This window comes from Elaeis guineensis, chromosome 1 (genome assembly GCF_000442705.2).
Source record: "Elaeis guineensis isolate ETL-2024a chromosome 1, EG11, whole genome shotgun sequence".
NCBI lineage: Eukaryota > Viridiplantae > Streptophyta > Magnoliopsida > Arecales > Arecaceae > Elaeis > Elaeis guineensis.
In genome coordinates this window covers 103,674,796-103,682,786 of record NC_025993.2, presented here as the reverse complement: position 1 = coordinate 103,682,786, position 7,991 = coordinate 103,674,796, and the positions used below count along the sequence as shown (strand labels likewise).

General features: G+C 29.9%; 1 non-coding gene across 1 annotated transcript; it reads right to left on the bottom strand.

Moving 5' to 3' along the window:
* Window positions 1–2,080: 2,080 nt before the first annotated feature.
* On the bottom strand, window positions 2,081–5,751 carry LOC109505459 (uncharacterized). Its single transcript, XR_012137916.1, has 7 exons — window positions 4,916–5,751; window positions 4,679–4,825; window positions 4,510–4,602; window positions 3,930–4,342; window positions 3,521–3,839; window positions 2,592–2,846; window positions 2,081–2,471 (listed from the first exon to the last, which is right to left on the bottom strand). It is a non-coding gene; the product is annotated as an uncharacterized protein (transcript).
* Between the last annotated feature and the right edge of the window lie 2,240 nt (window positions 5,752–7,991).

Below are 7,991 nucleotides of genomic sequence, written 5' to 3'. Positions count from 1 at the left end.
TATTGAGTAACTATTTTAGAATTCAATTGTATTGTGAGGAAAGATATTTTGAAAACTTGGATTTTGTTATGAACTTATATTTTGTTGAGAAAAGATATTCTAAAATATATTTTGAAAACTTGCAACTATATATACTTAAATGACTGAAATACATAATTAAATAGACACTATACATAGTTAAATAGATACCATACATAGTTAAATATACACTATATACAGTTACATACACACTATACACAGTTGAATAACCATTGTACATATTTAAATGGCTGAAATATACAGTTAAATTATAACTGTACATACTTAAATGATGAAAATACACAGTTAAATAAATACTATACATTGTTAAATATATACTATGTATAGTTAAACACACACTGTATATAGTTAAATAGCAATTGTATACACTTAAATAATTGAAATATATAATTAAATAGATAGTATACATAGTTAAATTATAATTGTATACACTTAAATGACTGAAATATACAGTTAAATAGATACTATACACAGTTAAATATACGTTATATATAGTTAAATAGCAATTGTACACACTTAAATGACTAAAATATATAGTCAAATAGACAGTATGTATAGTTAAATTGCAACTGTACATAATTAAATGACTAAAATACATGATTAAATAGATACTATATACAATTAAATAGACACTATATGCAGTTAAATACATACTGTATATAGTTAAATATATGCTATACATAGTTAAATAGCAATTATACATACTTAAATAGCTGATATACACAATTAAATGGATATTGTACATAGTTAAATAGCAACTGTATACACTTAAATGGCTGAAATATATGGTTAAATAGATAGTATATATAGTTAAATTGTAATTATATGCACTTAAATGGCTGAAATATATAGTTAAATAGATACTATTCATGGTTAAATATATATTGTACATAGTTAAATACATACTTTATATAGTTAAATAGCATCTGTACATAGTTAAATAGGTAAAATATATAATTAAATAGATACTATACACAGTTAAATAGCAACTATACACACTTAAATGACTGAAATATATAGTTAAATACATACTATACATAGTTAAATATATACTGTGCACAGTTAAATACTAACTGTACACACTTAAATGCGTGGTTGAAATACATAATTAAATAGACACTATATATAGTTAAATATACACTATATACAGTTAAATAGTAATTGTACACACTTAAATGATTGAAATATACAGTTAAATAGACTGTATACATAGTTAAATTGCAACATATATACTTAAATGATTGAAATATATAGTTAAATAGATATTATACATAGTTAAATATATACTATATATAGTTAAATACATATTATACATAGTTAAATACATACTGTATACAGTTAAATAGCAACTGTACACAGTTAAATAGCGGAAATACATAGTTAAGTAGATAGTATGTATAGTTAAATTGTAATTGTACACACTTAATGGCTGAAATATACAGTTATATAAGTATTATACATAGTTAAATAGACATTGCACATTGTTAAATATTTACTATACACAGCTAAATAGCAACCGTACATCATTAAATGATTGAAATATATAGTTAAATAGATAGTATACATAATTAAATTACAACTATACATGCTTAAATGGCTAAAATACACAGTTAAATAGACATTATGCACAGTTAAGTTATAACTGTATATAGTTAAATATACACTGTACACAGTTAAATATACACTATATATAGTTAAATAGTAACTATACATACTTAAATAGCTAAAATACACAGTTAAGTAGATAGTATATACAGTTAAATTGCAACTATATACACTTAAATGACTGAAATACATAATTAAATAGATACTATATACAGTTAAATAGATACTATATACTATTAAGTAGACATTATACACAATTAAATATACACTTAAATATATAGTTAAATAGCAATTGTACATACTTAATGGCTGAAAATACAGTTCAATAGACCTTATATATAATTAAATATTCAATCTTAAATATCAAAAGGAAGCTTTCATTGATCCTAGAGAAAAGATGACACACATGCATTACAAAAAGTGATAGGTTCCCATGTATATCATCATAAGAGTTTACATAAACAACCAAAAAGATACATCATATAAACCACCAGCCACAATATGTAACAATATCAGAGTTTGAACTTGACATGAACTAACAATGTCATATACACAACCACCATGTCCTAATCCTTTGTAGTAGATATCTTTTTGTCATACCATAACCAAAATGATTCATATGTTACACAATACCGATGGAATAAAATATTTTCTGTAACCCAACTCCTATATAATAATGTATCCTTAAAGTGATCGAGTAATGGCCTCGATTGACCTCTCGCAAGAATCTTCGAGAACATGAGCATATGCACTCCACAATCTATGGTATCATGGTTTTGTTGTACACTCACAAACATCACATACTTAAGCTTCAGGGATGTGAAATCCTAAGCATTGCCAATAATACACGAATTATGCCTACAGAACATAGAACTAAATAAAATATGTTATTAGTCATTATTATTACATATAAAAGCAATCAACAAAATTGAATAAGTGATACTCACATATTTATGTGCATCCTGTGCTATGTTGAAGCTCCATAATGAGTTGTAGCAATCAAAATGGAGCTCCTTCAAAATCAATAGGTACTAATGCCATCCTTTGTTCATCGGCATAAATAGGTACTTACATTGCTGAAGATCTGACATGTAAATATCATCAATCCATTTTTGTATGCTCGGTTATGCCAAACCTAGAATCTCATTTGTGACCTCAGAGGTCACCTTAGTAACAGACGATAGATGTTGAAGCACAATAGTCTGTACCGCAAAAAGAGAAGAAGAAGTTGAATAATCCATTAACTTTATTGTTTAAAAGAAAAGTCATGATACAAAGTCATTTTGTACTTGAATTTCACAATGCAAAAATAAAGTAGGATTCTTGATTGACTCCATCTCCTCTACATGAAAAATTAAGTTCCATAATATGAAAGTATACATTAATGATCTGTACATAATCAAAAAAGAATTTATTAGAGCAAAAGAGGATAAGAATAAGTGAGATAGACATTATTTTCATACATCACTCCATAATGACCCATCATGAATGAACTAATCCAATGCATGATAGTTACAAAAAGATTTAGATGTATCTGGATCTCCTAGATAGTCTCACTGCATAAAACATGTATGTATTAAGAAAAAAAGATATGATAAACGATGAGATATACAAAAATATATTCCAATATTCCAATGACTTACTCAAAATGATCCCCGTTAATGTAAAATTCAATTACTACTTCCAAGTATGATGGAAGTATATTTTTTTCCTTCTCATAATAGGTGTGCCTTTGTGCCAATCATCTTGACTTATCAGGCATCGCTGATCTTTCAACATCAATCATTTCACTAGAGTCTCAAATATGCTAAAATTAATGCAGTATAATAAACAATTCTAAGTAACTGAATAATTAATACATGAAAAATATTTAAACCTCTCTGGAAGGGGATGAATATGGTTTGTCATTAACTGATTCCCACAGATTCATAAGTGCAGAAGTTATAGGCTCCAAATATGAATGTTGAGCTTGTAGATTACTCTCGATAATGGCTAAGGCCATGCTTCCTTCATCCATGTCCCCTTCTGCCGCTTCTTTGTTGCACGTTATAAGTCTTAGAAATTTGTGATATGGTCTTTGCCTTCTTAGTAAGCTTTCTCTCACATGTTCTCATCTTGACTCGCCTGCATAAGGAGGACATATGTTTTGTGGCAGTACATTCCTTGTCGCACTTAACATCAGACACCGAAGTGACCTAGTAAGAACAAATGTATCAACACAATAGCCATTCATATTATACCATGACAACTATATCTTTAACACATAGTTAATAAAATGAAACTACCTGCATGAATTTTGCACTGTGATGGATAGTAGGGTCCACTTCAGTTGGATAGGGCTCTTCTCTTGCTGTATAATGCACTGGCCCCACCTAATATTGAAGAATATTTAGATTAGAAATGACATGTTATATGAATTATTGAATTGTAACTATAACATAGTACTCATCTCAGTAAGACGTGCATCCATGCCTACAATGTCATTAGCCAGCATTAAACCCTTATCCCGGAGGATCTTCTCAACACATGATAATCTCCTGTTGATCAAAACTCTCCATGCATCCTCTCCAGTGACATCCTCATTAGATTGATGATCCTCTAAGTGAAAATCATGAGAAATCATGGATGTCTCAACCAGTGCCAAATGTGTCTCTAAAGCATTGTTAGGATGCTGTTTATTGTAGCTAGATGACAAAACCTGAGAGAACACAAAACATCATAAAAAATGTATGCAGTGTGTATGAGGAACTACATATGTTCATACATAGTAGACTTTTTATGCATGCCAAATGGAAATTAAGATACAACTTATATAACTCAATGTGACATCCAAAAAATAAGAAAAAATTAACATTATATACAGACCTTCTGTCCATCTTGTATCGGAACATGCCCCCATACCGTTCCTTGTGAGAGGAGGTACAACTCCTCCTGCATAGGCTATAACATCTCAATCACCTGACAAGGGCAAGATAATTTAGTTATGGATTAGTTAGCTTAAAATTTTTGTGATGTTAGATAAAAAAATGTATACCTCAAATTTTTGTAATCTCTTCACAACTTCAATGATCGCATCCACCTTGCGAGGGCATCGAGCATTACTCCAATGCAATCGACGAGGATACATGAATGATCCTCTGTGGCTTCCAAGAAGAATGTTGGCATGCTCAATAGCCCATACCTACAAAAAAAAAAAGCAATGTAAGCAATACATTTTATATCAATTCAACTCTCAAACAATTGAGTTGCAAGTAAACATAAACAAACTCACCACCAAAACCACCATACATCCTTCCATATGGCCAATAGAGCCTCTACCAATCATGTTCCTCATACACACACTCTCTACTAGGTTAGATATCTGCTGTCGTAGGAAAGTAAAAACTGCAAGATCCCAACTATCTGATCCTAGGCCATCCAAATCATCAATATATAAACACAATGCCTTTGGAATATTGTAATGTGCAGTTGGGAATAGGATTGTCACAAAAAGATAAAAAATCCATAACTTAGTAAAATCTTCTACATCTTGCAACTCATACTTTCCAACAAAAGACATTAATTTATTTTTTACTAAATCTCTAGTTGCCTTTTTGTGATCGCTATAAAAAAAATGGGTGATGAGATGGATTGAACCCTCCTCTCCTTATGCAACTCAACCTCATCAACCATGGCCTTTAATCCAAGGAAGAGTGTAATGTCAATCCCCACAAAAGGTACTAGAGTTTTACCAAACCTAAATCCCTCCTTATCATCCCAGAAAGAGAGCAGTGGTCCAATAATGGCTTGCTCTACTTGATATAAGGAAGCTAGAGCATATGGCCAAACGGAGTATGGGTCATTTTTTTTCTTTTGCTCCTCTAACATGGACTAAATTAGTTTGTCAGCAACCTTTATGTAGTGTCTAAAATAACATCTTCCATTGACCATAATGCTTGGGCCAATGGAAAATGCTTTGCCTTTGCTTGTTGTTGCCATCATAACACTCTGCATGACAAATAAAATTCAAACAATAGATATTGAAAACATTATTGCAATATTACAAACATATAACAATCTAATTTATCATGTAATGATCATTGATCATTGTAATATTAACTAACAATGTATGAGAACAATCAAACAATAAGGGTCATTAAATGCTATGTGAAACATGACCTTTTTCTGTTCATTGATATCATGCATTCACCATATTAGGTATTTCAATTAAATGTATTATTCTAATGTTAGTAGTTGTCGTATAATTTGATGATAATTTACTCTATGTAGTATCATTATATATAAGAAAATAAAAATATTGATATTTTTAATAGATTAGGGATTTGTAGGAGAGTCAAAATAACTGTGTTAACTATGTACAATCAATTTTTGAAGAATATACAATGTAGTTAAAGACAGATGATTAAGAAATGCTTTATATATATACTTTAAATTTTTTACATTCAATTAGATGGAGTTAAATTACATTGTACAAGACATTGTAAAATTACATTGAAATACAAAAAATTCAACGAATAGAGGGGAGAGGGCACAACTCACACACCAAAAAAAATTAAAAAAACAATCCCGAAGAAAATGAACCGAAGAATACCACCACATCAAACTACACCAAAGAGAAGATGAACGGGTGCAAGATGATTTCACGGATTGAGGGAAAGGAAGATTCCACGGTGGTGAATGATTCTCAAGATAGGGAAGGATTCTTACGGTGGAGAAGGAAGTGAGGGGAGGCACAAAGAAGAAAAATTTTATGGTAGGGACTGGAGTTTTCACGATAGAAATTGAGGTTTTATAGTGAAAACAAAGGTTTTATGCTGAAGAAGGGGAAGAGTTGGGAGTTCGTGGGAAGAGTAGTGGGGATGGTAGGTTTAGGGATTTTAAAAAGGGCAAAAATGTCAAAGAGAGGGACCCAGAGTTAAAAATTAGGAAGCTCTGGACCAAAATTTTTTTTAAAAAAAAATGAATAGGATTTAATCGTTAAACGAAGGTCAAAAATCAAAAATCTCTTATTAAAAATTGTACAACTCTCTACGATAAAAATTCAAACTGAATTTTTTTGCAAAATTTGAGACGGCCTATATGCTATGAAGAAAGTAGCACGGAAATCTCATTTAAAAAGGTTAAATATGGCTTATTCTCCCATTATGCACTCTTTTTTTAATTATATAAGTTATTGAATAAATTTAAATTATCAAAATAAAATGAAAATGTAATATTATTAGGACATGCAAGCAACCGATACGACTTATTCTTTCTCAGCTTGATATATATTAAATGGTCCAAGTAATGAAAATTTGATCAAACATTTTTTTTTAATTTTATCCTATTTAAATTCATTAAAAAATAATTTAAAATTTAAAAATAAATATTAAAAATGACTTAGAGATATATTTTAGTTGTGACAATGTGTGGGCTGTGGTTGTCTTCAAACTCCACTCTTTTTTTTTGTATAGTCAGAGGATCATTTTTTGTTAAAGATATCTCATGTAGTGCATGATAAAACTTATAGATAAATTTAAGATTTTCATTTGTGATATTTCTATAATGTCCTATTGTTTTCTTTAGCACACTCAAGGAAAATAGGACATAATGAATTTGGATTTTTTTTTCTCAGTTTATCTCGATATTTATTGTACAAGAGGACTTCTATCAATTCACTGGTATGGATCTATTTACACCATATCCTTATTCAGATGGCACCTGTACATGCTCATTCAGCCACATGGTGAGGTTGGATCATGACAAGTGTGATGGGATTTCAAATAAATAGCCAGATGGGAACAAAAACCAAAGTGACAAACATCATAAGGAAGCTAATTAAACCAATTTGAAAGTGCTTTAAGCATGAAGGAACCTTTTATAGACCAACAAACGGCCAAGAAGTTACTGCAATCAGGTTGAATAAAGATAAGTCGTGAGACTTAATATCAATTGAGCATGATTATCTATCTAACAAATGATACAGGATCTAGCCATTCTGACAAAAATAGATAGTGGAGAACAATCAGCTTCAGTTATCAAAATTATAAAGAGCAGAGGCTAGATGTGAATTGCTACCATTGAGAGTGAGCAATTATTACATCATTTATCCACTGGAATAAATAACAAAATATAATCTGAAATCAATATCTTTTCATTGATCTATGAATTACTAACTTATCTTTAATTTATCCTATATTTTATCTTTATCTTTAAATTCTTTGTTTTAATTTCCTAGCAGTCCTTTAATTCACTAATAGAAGTAGTGGTAGAAGAATTTGATCATAGCCCAATTATACTATATTCTTCTTTCTTTCGAACAGATTATATGACAGTAGCAAAAGTCCTTCAAAGTCTTATTTCTAGTT